Raw genomic sequence first — 14,755 nt, 5'->3', positions numbered from 1 at the left:
CAGTCCGAGGCTGTGTACGAATTACCTTGTGGAACGTCTCGAGCTGTGGGCCCCTCTGAGGATTCCCGGAGAATGCACATTACCCACATGAGTGTTCACACCCACGGTGGGTGTTAAAACGTGACCTGCCCGAGATTGCGTAGCGATTCTCAGCTTCCTGTATTAGTCGTAAGTGTTGAGTTAGGTTAACCAGTAAACTCCCCGTTCTAAGCAATTTGTGAATTCAAGAACTGGCACGTTTCCTGGTTAATAATGTTAGGTTAATTAGTAAACTGCCCGTTCTAAGAGATTTGAGTAATTCAAGAACTGGCACATTTCCTAGTTAATAAGCATTAACCAGTAAACTATAAGGGTTCTAAGCAATTTGTGAATTCAAGAATTACGTTTCCTGGTTAATAATGACATAAGTACTGATTGCTAGGCAGAGAGAGAGAGAGAGAAATAACAGTTTTGATGCTCCACCTTAATTCCTTTCGCAGGTGTAGCTGGTGGGTGCAGCATTGCCGTGCAGATCAGCTGGTCATTCCTGTCGCATGCTGCCTCCCCTTCTCTTCTGCCTCGTCATCATTATTTACTATAAACTTGTATTATGTGATTTTACACGTAGGTACAGTTACATCACAACTGTCACACCTACACCGTGTATTACATACATTACGCTACATAACAATTTGTTGTTAATGTAAATGTAGCGAACTTTTCGCTCAGTTTGACCTGAGTACAGGATTTTCACCGTCGTCACGGAGTTTTTTCCCTGAAGCTTGCTTCTATTAACGTAAATACGATTTTTTTTTCGCTCACTGGCGACTGCGACTTTCTCCTGTAGCAGGATAGCACACACACCACCCTGTGAATCTTGCGTGACTGAGTTAGGAATTATATGTATGTATATTGAAATCTTTCTTCTGAAGGAAGAAAGATTTAATTTTCATGGGGCGTAATGTCACGAGTCGGCTAGTGACATTGGCTCTTGTGGGAAACCGTGAACTCAAGTGGAATCCCAGTTTATCGTTCAGTTAACCGCTCATCGGCGGAAGTCCTTTCAAATCAATTTTTCAGTGTCATAAGTGATCGTCTTTGTGTGAGACATTAGCGCTTCCGCTGAGCGATTTGTTTTGGGTGCGTTTTGCTCACTCTAGCCGTTAAAAAATGCGGCCCTAGTGCTCCCTTTTCCCACGAGTTTAGTCAGTCCAGTGTTTAATGTGACGGAGTGAGGTTCTGTGCTCCAGAAATGAGAGGTCAACCCAGGCTCCACTAGACTGCAGTTCTCCAGACTCCCACCCTTCGTTGGTGATACACCACATTCATTGACCACTATTTCTTTTCGTTTTCCTAAACTTAAGAGTTTAGTTAAGGTGTTTTTCCTAGGCGTAAGAATTTAGCTTTCGAGTGAGTGAGTGCGATCTCATTAATTTGATTTTGAAATGTAACGTTAAATTTATTTTGTAATCAATAAATTTAACAGTTCTTTTTCTTGAGCTTAATGTAATGTAAACTCGTGTTTCATTTCTCCACAGTTAAGCTTATTTCTCTTATAGCTCCTAGCTTGCATAAACGTTTTGCCATTCATAACTGGTACTTAGGCCAGTCTTGTTGTATTAAGCTTAAAATCCGTTGTGCCTTCTAGGAGTTAAGCATCAGCAAGAACCTGATATTATTATTAGTATTAGTTATTTATTGTCAGGGGTGAAGTAACTTTCTCCAGAGGCTAACAGTACTAATAATCAGCATTTGTGAGTAATTAGTCTCTGCTGTGTACTGTTGAGAAAGTTTATAAATTCTCGCTCTTAGAGTATTGTGCGAAGCAAGCCGGTATAAAGTAATCGCTGCTTGATTTAGCAAGACAATCATTGTCCCTGCTCGTCAATATTATTATCATTATACTTTAATAATTGCTTTTATTTTAAAAACCCCGTGACAGACAGGGACCTCCCAGGTGTAGGTGGTAGGGCTTGGATCAGGCCACGCCACCACTCTGGCAGCACCTCCGGAGAACCACTCCTGTAGGGAGACAAAGGGCGTCCCACGCAGCCGAGAGGAAAAGGGTCGGCCGTGCAAGGGACCTCCTGCTTCAGGAGGGCCTTTGGAATCACGAATGAGGGGAGTATGGTGGCTGCTCCCTCCCCGTCATGTACGGTGGCCATGAACGCAGTTTCGTGACTCCTAGGGCTCGCAGCTGAAGGGCGTACAGTGGCCGCTCCTTCCCCCACATGTACAGAGACAGTGCTGGCGGTGCTCCTCCCAAAGGAGGAAAAGGCAGGAGAGGGGTACACGGGGGCAGCGCACTCTCTGGTACGTGCTGAGGCCATAGCCGAGGGTCTACTTACCCTGGCATGCACAGTGGCCGTAGCCGTGGGCATGCCTGCCTGCTGGTAAGTAACTGATGGGAGTACGGTGGCCGTGAACGCGGTGTTACTCCCGTAGGAGGAAAAGGCAGGAGACGGGTGCACAGGGGCAGCTCCCTCTCCGGTACATACAGAGGCCGTAGCCGAGGGTCTACTTACCCTGGTACGTACAGTGGCAGTAGCCGTGGCCCTGTCTGCCCTTTGGGAAGTAATTGAATGGCATACGGTGGCCGCTCCTTCCCCATCATGTACGGTGGCCATGAACGCGGTGTTACTCCCGTAGTAGCAGGTGATAGTGGATGAGGAGCGTACGGTGGCCACTCCCTCCCCGTCACGTATGGTGGCCATGATCGCGGTTCCACTACTCCTGTCTCTGCCAGTCGGGGCGTGTTCAATAACTAACGCCCTGAGGCCGTCCCCAGACGTGGCTGTGACTGAAGGGCATACGGTGGCCGCTCCCTCCCCCTCACGTACGGTGACCGTGATGGCGGTGTCACAGGGGGAAAACAACTGAAGGGCGAACAGTGACCGCTCCTTCCCCGGTATGTATGGTGGCCGTATCGCGGTGTTGCCTGGAACTGACTCTGGATCAGTCCCACCCCAAACCTGGTGAAGGCGCCCCGCTCGCAGGGTCGTTGTCTCTTCCCGCTTACCAAACGTTGTGACAGTTGCGGGGAAGAGGGACTCAGGACAGGAGTGTCCCGGTGACCCTCTTGTTCTGGGTCACTAACCTCGCCGTGGTGTCCTCCTGGGGTGGTGGTGTGGTGGTGGCTTGGTGGTGGGGTGGGTGGTCCGGCGGCGACGGATATTTTATATGGGTATCGCAATATTAGAACCCATTATTCATGTATAAGTGAAGAGTGTCATGTCTTGAATGTAACTGTAGACATTTGTATTAACCCGAGACGTCCCATCGACGTATGGGTATGTTGCAACATTTTGCATTTGCCAGTCCCGTCGACGTACTGGTACGTTTTGCAACTGCAAGGTCCCTAATTTGCACAATTTTCAATTTTCGCGCATGATTTTTCATACGTATACACGGGACACCTTCCTCTATTCCTCTACAAGATGCCAGGCAGGGACAATGCCTTACACTGCATAACTTTCCCCCTCCCCCCCCACACCATTGTCTCAGCAATTCACCTGTTACCAGTGACCTGGCCAATAAAGACATTCAGGGCCAGAGTGATTCCCCAATCGATGACAGGGCCAGAGTGATTCCCCAATCGATGACAATGTGGAGGACAAAGTTTACATAGCATTAAAGGAAGAAACAGTCAGAAATGATGATCAAGTAATGTGGCAAAAGAAGGTCAGGAATGGTGATGAGTCAGTGAGTGAAACAATGCTTATAATGCCTATATTACTGTTTGAAAACCAATATACTCTTGTACTACATATAAATTCGTACCAAATAAATAAATAAATAAATACAGTTTAGGAGTGGTGTGGAATAGTTATCCTCCCATCGAACTCGTTTTCTTTGCAGCCAGCCTGATAGAAAACCCTGTAAGGTAAGGAGGTACTCCTACCTGTATCGAATATTTTAAACCTCAAGTGAGCGATTTCTCTAAGAATTTTCGATGTTTCTCACCAAAAGCGAAGGTTTTAGCCAAAAAAAATTTTTTTCCATAAATGGTCGGGACTGAGGGGTGTCGGAGGTGCGAAAGTGGTCAGGACGTGACAGGTTAAAGGCTAACTCTGTGTCCCTGTTCAAAGCATATCCAGTATCTCTGTTTTATATTGTAACAGTGTGGGAATTAAGACAATAGATGTGTTAAGGTGTACTGCCTGGTTTTTATGTCCTGTTCCTTTGTGGGTGCTTCACTTCCGGTCCGGAAAGAGGACCCCGCTCAGTCGCTGGTGTTCTTAGGACGAGAGGTCGGACTAAAAACACCCAGCATAACAATATGTACCTCAGTCCCCTCTCCAACTGCAACCACGGATCCCACCGTCACTAACTCAAGAGTTGCTATTGATCGCCAGTTAGTTCAATATGGAAGTCGGGCTACTCATGCAGAGACCACAGAAGTCGCATATCTTTAAAAATCTCTCCCGTGATATTTATTGATATACTGTACGTAAGTTCTTCATGACATTATTCTTTAGTAGTTATACTAATTTCCTAGATATACTTTAATGCGGTAAATGCAGGAAAACGTTACTATAGCCGCCGTGAAAGCACAGGGGGTGTGACAGCATTCATCACATATTTACAAGTCTCTAGCTGCACCTTTTGTTTGAAACCCTTAAAATTTAGCTTTCTAAAAGAACAATGCTTCATCTCCAAAATGCTGAAGAAAATCGACAAAGTTTTTCATATGAAAATTGTACAATGTTTAAGGCCGAAATCGTGCAGAGACGAGACCGCCGGTCGAAATCCCACGATGCCGAGGGCTCCAAAATACCGCACAAAAAGTCAAATCAACATGCCAGTGGTGTACCCTGAACAGGGTATGCCTCTAGACTTCAGGAAATACTTCGGTCTAGGCACTGTCTATTTTTCTCTGCAACGGTTTTCCATGATCTTTGTACAGTAGGTCCAGTGGGTCAGTAGACACACGTGAGTTTGTTATTGTTTATAATCCTAACGTCCGATCTTCAGCCATGTCGTGCTAATGTTTCTTAATGAAAAATTGTTACTTGTTTCTCATGACACTGTTTATTTTTTTTTTGATTGACAAATACATGCAATGATTGTAAAATAAAGCTTATCGATATTTAAGGAAGGAAAAAATAATGATCATCCCCAAACCGAGTTGGTAGACTCAGCTTACCATTTCTTTATTTTCTTTGATTTCTTTGACTATAATACAGCCTCTCTTCCTTGTAGCAGTGACTAAAATAATGTTGTTATAATTTCTCCCTTCCTTTTAGTGACACAGAGGGCACATAAAATGAACGGAGTTTAGTAGGCCGACTTTGATATCGATAAAATGCCCGCCGTGCCCACCGCAGGACCTCCCACCTCACCACCCCCCACACCACCACCGAGCCGCCACCCCACCACCACCCCAGGAGGACACACTGGTGAGGTTAGTAGTTCCGGGCAAGAGGGTCATCGGGGCATCCCGGCCCTGAGCCCCTATTCCCCGCAAGTGCCCCAACCCCAGGTGTTCAGGGAAACCGAACTACTATGCGGGTGGGATAGTGATCGTCAGACCAGGGGTGGGACTGAAAAGAATTCAGTCCCAGGTAACACCGTATTGACGGTCTTGTTACACCCTCTAGGGCAGGAGGCCCGAGGGCAGGAGGCCCAAGGCTACGGCCTAAAGAAAAAGTGATACACATAGGCTACGGCCTAACAGAGTGTGTAGAGGGGAAGGTGACCCCAGGCTCCGACCTTAACACATTGAGGAGAGAGAGTTGCCTGTGTGCATCCCTCTCCAGTTGCTCTTTGGCTACGGCCAGAATACGGCCCAGGGTAGAGAGACCCTGCTAGCGTACGTGTAGCGCTACCCAATTACGGAAGCGGCGTCCCGGGGTCGGTACCTTGCCGCAACAGACGGGTGAACCAGTTCACCCGTTAGTCGTCTTCCGTACGGGCAGACACTCGGCTCCGGCCGGGGCACGTACCAGGGTGGAGAATTCCCTGCAGGTAGGATCTGTCCGTATTGGTGAGAGTGTGGCCTCTGAGCCCCTCACTCCGGCTTGTCCCCTACTGCGGGAGGAACACCACGCCGGCGGTACCTTGCCACGGTGAAAGGGCGACCTCGATCACCCTATAGGTGTCCCCCGTACGCCGGGCAAGTTCACGGCTACAGCCAAGGTGCACAATAGGGGAAGGAGAGCCCCGACTCAGGCCTATAGACACACTCAAGGGACCACGAAGAGCGTGAGTCTCCCTTTAGCCTCTTTCCCTTCGGGGAGCCCTTCATCGCCATCCGGGCTTATAGGCCCGGAGGAGACACTAGAGTGGTGGCAAGGCCCGATAACGGACCTACCGCCCACACCTGGGAGTTCTTTGACCCTGCTGGAGCCCTGCAGGAGACGCTGCCGCAGCCCAGCCCTGACGGCGCCTCTCCCCCTGAGCACCCGCAGTCCCAGGACGCCCAGGCCCGCCGCTGCAGTCTACAACGAAGGAGATCCAGGCTCCCTCACTCCCCGGAGGCAGAGGAAGCAGGCCCAACTGCTCCGGCTGTTCGGCCCTAGTCCCGAGGGCCCCCGATCAGGTCGAGGCCCCCAGACCACAGGGCCTCCCTGCACCCCACCGGCTCGGCCCTAATGTAGGAGCCGCCCCTCAGGTCGAGGCCCCGGACAGGTGAGCCTCCCTGACAGTAAGTGAAACAGTGATCTAACAACCCAGGAAACAAGGGTAAGACGGTGACAGTGACAGTGATCCAGAGTACAGTGACAGTGCTTACACGGAAAATATATTAAACAGTGGCCTAACAGAAACTCGTGCCATCAGGGTAAGAAGTGTATATTGATAAATAATTCAGTCCCTCCCCGCATCAAGGAACCAGGGAGTTTTCTGTGAATCTAGAGGTAGGTGCGCTGGCGAGTCGAAAGGCAAGTGTATGTGTCCCCGTGACCAGGTGACAGTGTCTAGTGTCGCTATCCGCACCCTACCTCTATTATGGTAATATCCTCGAAAAGGACTCCCAATCTCAGTGACCTTAAAGTGAACAGCCCCAGTTTATTATTATCTTGAAGTGACATAATAATTAATTCAAACGAACAACCCCAGTTGCATAATTATCCTCCAGGTGACATTAAAGGATACCCGCGATCTCCCTGTGCCCTAGTGTTAATATATATGTGATCATTCTGTGAAGCCGAGTGTAATCCTGTATCTCTGTTCCCCTATATGCTAAATATCATTGTATGTACACTGTGATGAGTAGGACCTAAGTAATAGATGTAATACGGTATACTGCCTATTTTTATGTCCTGTTCCTTTGTTAGTGCATTACATCCGGTCTAGCAAAAGGGCCCCGTTCCAGTAGTTCGTGTTTTTACGACGAGAAGTCGCCTTAAAAATACAGCATTACAATCGAAAATTAAATAATCTGGTGAAGAGTGGCAGTTTTTCCTTGGTTAATGAAATAGTGACATCGAGATCAGCTGACTGATGTGCCCTCAGGTATCGGTTGCCGACTCATGCATCTGTGTTTACCTCGGAACTTTTCGCTATTGACAAAGCCCTAGACTATGCTCTCAATTCTAGGCATGACTCATTTGTCATATTTCCAGATTCAAGATCAGCCCTTCAGGCAATTGCATCTTGCACTACGGACTCTCACGAGATCCAGGGCCGCATCGTTAATAAGTTGCATTCATGCAACAAGTCATTTACGCTTATTTGGGTGCCTGGTCATTGTCGTATCTACGGCAAAGAGCAGGCTGACTTACTTGCAAAGTCGGCTGTAGAGCTCGAGGAGACTTGGGACGTTCCTCGTGATCTACGGTCGAGTCTCTCTCTCGGAAAATCAATAAATCTTCTGTGGCAAGGTCAGTGGACCAGACTTAATATTCCAACCTGTAAGCCGTGCCTGGGCGACTGGGACACTGCCAACCGTCCCAGTCGCCTAGAAGAAAAAGTATTGGCTCGTTTACGGCTTAATGCCACCCTTTTAACACATTTGAAACCTTATATGGAAAAACGATTCCCGTCGCACTGTGACATCTGTGATGTGGTGTTATCTATCAGTCATATCATCCTGCGCTGTCGGCGATTTATTCGTGTACGTGCTTCACTTATAAATTACTGCGGCGCAGTAGACGTCCCCTTCACCCTTTCCACCATCCTGGGTGATGGGGACATTGTTATGACTGATAAATTGATGGCTTTCTTGAGAGAGACCGGACTGATCAGAGTGATGTGACTTTTTTACTGTGTGGTTATGGTTTTTATCAACGGTAAATATGTATATATTGCTATATTAATTAGGGTTGACAGTTGACATATTTGAAATAGTTCCTTCTCCCACTGATCTGTTTCTAATATAGATGTCTCCTACATTAAGCCGAGTTCCTCGCCTGAGTCACCAGCTGGTGAGTGCAAGTGTGCAATATTGGAAGGTATTGGGCACTTGCAGTCGATGGTGGTCTGCTAGGCGAGGTTCTTCACTTTTTGTACAAATTATATAAATACATTATATCATCTTGCTTAAGTTATTCTAATTAGGGACGACAGCTGACGTATATGGAAATGTTCCTGACTCGTCTGGTTCCCTTTCATATATTGATGTCCCCTATATTAGGTTGTGCCTAGACTGACAGTCACCAGGTGATGAGTGCAGGTATGTAATGTAGAAAGGCATTACGTATCTGCAGTCGATGGTGTTCTTTTGGTCGAGGCTTTTTTAACATTAGTGTAGGTCTAGTTAGTTGTCTCTTAGGATTTAGTATAGGTTAGCGATTTGTCTGTTAGGTGGTTAGTTTTAGGGTCTTTCGATTAGGTATTTTTGTTTATAAGTAATATAAGGTGAAAAAAAAATACAAAAAAAAATTATTATATATATATGTACAGTACGTGTGCATGAGTGTGTCTGTTCATATGCATGGATGTGTGTGTGTGTATATATATATATATATATATATATATATATATATATATATATATATGTTCGTATATATATGTATATATGTGTCAATGTATATACATATATATATTTTTGCCTTAATGACCAGGGGCTCCGGCCTCAATGGTCGATAGGAAAAAAAAAAAAAAAAAAAAAAACGGGATCAGTGCTCTGCCAGAAGCCATCACCGGATAGCCACGGTATGGGTGTCAGAACCAGAAGGACACAAGAAACCCATGCCCACAGCTCCTGGAAAACCCTAGCTCTAGCTCGGAGTCGCCATCAAGCCACCACTGCAACCCAAGCCACCAGTAGGCCTACCGCCTACAATGGGAGCTCGTCACTCACCAATATAACTCACCAGTATAATAAAGCGAGACTGTGTATACACCAATTGGTGCTTTAATGCTCGCCGCACAAGTTTTTCTCTTATCTACGTATTTTCTAATTTGATTGAGTTTTCACAAACTTATCATACCTTTTCTTAAATCCAGTGTCTGCTCTAAGCGGCACAACCAAGCTTGCTAGATGTGGATTATCAATGCAGAAGGATCCCCCGAGTCTGCCAGAGGCGGCTTGGCAACGCAGAGGGAGTTCCTGTACCCTCCTGTGTCTGCTACAACTGAGCTTGCTAGAGGCGGCTTGGCAACGCAGAAGGATCCTCCCATGTCTGCCAGAGACAACAAAGCCGAGCTTGATAAAGGCAGTTTGGCAATGCAGAAGGATCCCCCCATGTCTGCTAGAGGTGGCTTTGCAATGCAGAAGGAGTTCCTAGCCTCCTGTGTCTGCTAGAGGCGATGCAACTGAGCTTGTTAGAGGAAGTTCAGCAAAGCAGAAGGAGTTCCTGACCTCATCCTCAACCCGCGGACTCACTGAGGCTAGTCCGGGGACCCGAGGGCCACAACACTCCACTGAACCAAGCCGACTACCCCAGCTCGCCACTGCCTTTGGTGTGGATCCCCTCCTCACACACTCTCAGATATTGCCCTCTTGTCCCTGGAAAAGGAATCCCGGAACTAACAGACTAGTCTTGCAGTCCCGGCTATCCCAGGTCCCCTCTATTTTCCCTGCCAGACCCACTCAGGGCGCACACCACACTCACCTCAATCCCCAGATTAAGAGCGTGAAAGAGCCAGGCATCAGGTCTCCACTTTTCGGAGCTAGAGTCGTAGCCTATCTCCCCCTTAGTCCTACCTTAATATATTCACACACATCACAACACTTCTTACAGATGTAGCGTTGAATCCCGGCCCCTTCTTTTTCCAGAGTGTACCCCTGTGGTGATCACCTGTATCCTGCCGGGGACATCTCCCAAACCCCATTTCCCCTGAGTGACCATTTCTTGTAGATAACTCTTCCTCTGTTGTATCAAGGGTGTGTACAGAATCAACCTTAACAATAAAATTTTTGTAGAGCCATCTTGAGTTTACATGTCTGCTCCTAATGAGTGTTGAATCTTGCATTTTGTGTTCCTCCCTGTTTAGAAGAACCCCACCAGACCAGGCCTGCCCTTACCTAACATCACCATTACACCACTTTCACGCCAAGACCACCACATTGCCACTGCCAACATTATTAATGCCATATACCAACATTATTGCTTGGTACTTGGTAAGTGGTGGCGACCATCATCCACTCACTTGAGGGTTTGCTGCCTACTTCTTCCTTCACCTTTATCATTCTTTTTTTGTCTGTCCTTATCTTTCCTGTAACTTTTTTTTACTTCTCATTCCTTTTCAGCAGTGCCGTTTCTAGCCTTTTGGGGGCCCTATGAGAAATGCTGTTTGGGGACCTCTATTTTGTGAAACTATGGTGGGGGGGATTCCAAACCCTCTACGGGTTCACCGTACCCCCTGCAATATTTATTTCATGAATATAGTTTAGAGTGACTCAACACATTTAATTCTAAAAAAAAAAAAAAAAAAAGCCAATAATGACAGCTCGGGGGCCCCCTGGTGGCTCAGGGAGCCCTATGCAACCGCGTAATTTGCATATAGTAAGAAACGGCATTGCTTTTCAGGTGACTTTACACAGAGTGACTGCTATGCTGGAGTCCTTCTGGTCTAGTGGGGTTCTTCTAAACAGGAACACCAGGGCAGGCTTCGACACACTTTAAGAGTAAAGGGTAGACACAGAAAATCCAGATGGCAGGACAGAAGATTTATTATTTACCTAGACTCTATACACCCCTTACATCCAGTATCATGATATTCATATACAAGAAATGGTCATGTGGGGCAAAGGGGAATTGGGAGGGGAGATGTGGAGGGGACGTTCAGCAAATAACACTGACTCCCATCACAAGGCCCTCACTGGAAAAGGATGGGGCCAGGTTTTGTCTCTACGTCTGTTGGGGGTGTTGGAGTACGACCAAGGGGGAGACAGACTACGACTCTGGCTCCAGCAAAGTGGAGACCCGATTCTCTCTCTCTCTCTCTCTCTCTCAGCCTGGGGATAGAGTACTCTATACCTTGACTGGGTTTAGTGACGAAATTAGAAGGGAAACGAGATAGTCGGGACAGGCATATATTGCTAAGCTCTGAACTCCTTTTCCAGAGGTGGAAGGGCGCGCTTGCGCTGCCAGGCCACCTCTACCAAGCTCGGTAGTGCTGTGTCTAACAAGCACCCAGGAACACTGGAACTCCTGCATTGCCAAGTCGCATTTAGCAAGCTCAGTCGTGCTGTCTCTAGCAGGCACTGAAGCCCGTGTCACACACAAATGACTCAAGGTCCGACCGCGGTGCGACTCAAGGTCGTGTTCTAGTTGGCTCCCACGCCTCCCGACTGGCCCTGAATCTGCGCTGCTCATGGCTGCCTAACGTCCGTGTCAGGACTGCCTCATGACCGGTCGTGACGTCCTCAAGAACATGACAAGATCACGGATCTTCAAATTTGAAATGTAATGAATATTTGTCAGCCACGACCGTGACACGACTGCAAAACGACCGCGTGATGCATTTGGCAGTGTGGGGTGGAGCATCACACCTAAACCACCAGTGACACCCAGCGCATCACCATGGACCTCTCCTTTGTTTGTCAGTTGATGAGGGACACACAGTCAACGTTTTTTTTGTCGGTGACAACATCACGACACGCAACGACACCACGACACATCCAATTGAGCTAAGACTGCTTCACAACTGACGTACGACACTCCCAACTGTGACACGACTTTTGGCAAGTCATGGGGCGACCACGATTTTTTAACGTACGCATTAAAAAAATCGTGAGGCCCAACGAGTCATCCCAGCGGCTCACGAGCGCCCTAAAGGGTCCAGGCTTTGTTGGCGAATCAAGGGACGATTGATGAAAAAATGCATTACTAGCTTGAGTCGTTTGTGTGTGACAGGGGCTAAAGCTGACAAGCCCCCGCTGTCATTGGTACTAGTGGCTCAGATTGCAATGGTGGCAGTGCAGTTGCTCCAGGCTAAAGGGACTTCCGGATGCTGGGCGCACCGGCTCTTTGTGTCTTTCTGGTGAAGACACTTGTATTTCAACTACCTGGTGGTGGTTTCTGGTTGCAGTTGGAGCCGGGACTGTGGTATACTTTGAGCTGGAGTCCCTGGTATTTTAGTGACAAACCTAATGGTTTTCTGCAATTGCAATGCTGGGTGGTAGCCAACCCACATGTGTTCCTTACATGACAACTGTGGGTTGGTAGAGGGTTAGTGCCCCTTCCCGTAAAGCCACTAACTCAGATGATGCTACCTGGTGGTGGTAGTAGTTCCCTAGGCAGTCTGGCTGAACTGCCCCGAGTCCCTAAGGATGGCCATGGCCGAGACCAGGCTTTCTTACAGAGCTCTCAAGGAGCATATGTTGTGCTGTTGGCGCAAGTGATTGTGTGCAATGCAGTCTTCCATAATGTGCTTAATAGTATGGGATGCTGTGCTGCATCCTGGACAAGCATCATAAGTGGAGTCATCCAGCCTCTTCTGAAGACTTATGTGGTCTGGATGATGCCCACATCTCAGCCTGGCCAGGTGGACCCTGTCCTCACGAGGGAGGTAGGATTCAGATGGGTGGATATCAGGAGGCCGTGAATGCACCTGTGTGTTGTCTTTGGGTGACTGAATGGAGAGGCGAGTGATTTGAGCATGGATATGCTTCTGGAAGCTGGTTTGAGGTCGGCGAGGGGGGAGAGATGACAGTATTTGTGTATGATATTGTGTGCTAGGTGTTGTTTTGATATTCCATGGTGTGTGTGTGTAGATGTACTGCAATGTAGTATACTAGTGTAGTAGATGGTGTGGGTTTGTGGAGGCTGTGGCTAGAATTTGTGTGCCTCTCATATCTAGATTATCCTTAACAATGAGGGCTTTGGTTTCTTGGTATATCGTAGGTGGTCTGTATGTGTGGTAGCTGTGTAGCCTGTGATTATTTGTAGGGTCTTATTCTGTATGGCCTGTAGAGTGTTGTAGTGTGCATGTTTTAGTGAGGTTAGAAGCCCAAGCAGGGCTTACATAATTCAACACTGAACATAATTATTTGTACTGTACAGTATACCGTGGTGGTGGTTTCTTTGTTGTGTCCAAATATTGTATGCGCGTGACCATAGGGCGTCGAGTCTTGGTGTTAATTTGTATTTAATGTTTGTGATGTGTTGTTTAAATGACTTTGATGTATGTTACACCAAGGATTGTGTGTGTGTGTGTGTGTGTGTGTGTGTGTGTGTGTGTGTGTGTGTGTGTGTGTGGTTGGGGAGTGTTGTTTATGGTTAGATGTGAAATGTAACTGTTCTGCCGTCCAGTTTGTGAGAGGGGTCATTGTAGATTTGGCTGGGGCTACTGAGAGTGTTTGTGGTGAACCATTCATGTAATGTGGTGAGGTAAAGTTGGAGGACGTGTGGGGCTGTGTTTGCGTTTTGGTGTGTACATGTGTTATGTCGTCTGCATAAGAAGCTATGTGTATCTGTGGGGTGTGGGTATGTCGTGTATGCATAGGTTAAAGAGTGTAGGGGACAAAACAGATCCTTGGGGAATGCTGTTTGTGAAGTTTCTGATGCTCGATAACCGACTGGCAAATGTTACATGTGCACATCTACCTGCTAAATAGTTTGCCAGCCATCTTTTTGTGTTATTGTGCATGTTTGTGTTGAATGTTTTGTTTGTGAGGTTGTGGTGGAGGATGGCATCAAAAGCTTTGCTGAATGTCTAGTGTGACCAGCAGTGTTCTGTGTGGTGGCCTGGCTGAATTGATGCCATCAAAAACTCTTTGTATAAGGTCTGCAAGAAGAGTGTTTGTGGAGTGTAGCAGCCTAAAACCATGTTGTGATGGGGCTAGGTAATACCAATCATTCAGTGACTTTGGAGGGGGTGCAGAGGAATGATGGGGTTGTGTGAGGAAGGTAACGTGAAGTCTTTGTTGAGTTTGGGGACAATGATGATAATATTGTTAAGAGTGTTATGCTGGGTGTTTTTAGACCGACTTCTTGCTCTAAAGACACCCGCAACTGAGCAGGGTCCTCTTTCTAGACCGAAAGTAGAACACTTACAAAGGAACAGGGCATAAAAACTCGGCAGTATACCTTAACACATCTATTGTCTCAGTTCAATCTCCTTTCAATACACATACAAAAATATACTGACTATGGAAGAGGTAAAGTGACAGGGTGACTAATGCTAGTATAACATATCCATGGGCAAGGTATTGATGTCTGAGTCAGTGTGCAATTTCACTTCAATACACATATATAACATGTCACGTGGGCACTGTACTGATGTCAGAGCCAGTGCACAATTTCCTTTCAATGTACACATCAAGCTACACTGCATACGAGTGGAGTGCAGTGACAAGTTAATTAAACCGAGACGTCCCGACAACGTATGGATACGTTGCAACATTTTGCATTTGCCAGTCCCGACGACGTACTGGTACGTTGTG

Source organism: Coenobita brevimanus, chromosome 62 (genome assembly GCF_032717465.1).
Source record: "Coenobita brevimanus isolate Jiangsu-jjx chromosome 62, ASM3271746v2, whole genome shotgun sequence".
NCBI classification, from domain to species: domain Eukaryota; kingdom Metazoa; phylum Arthropoda; class Malacostraca; order Decapoda; family Coenobitidae; genus Coenobita; species Coenobita brevimanus.
The sequence above is the reverse complement of the archived record's forward strand: the minus strand, read 5'-3'. Positions refer to the sequence as shown.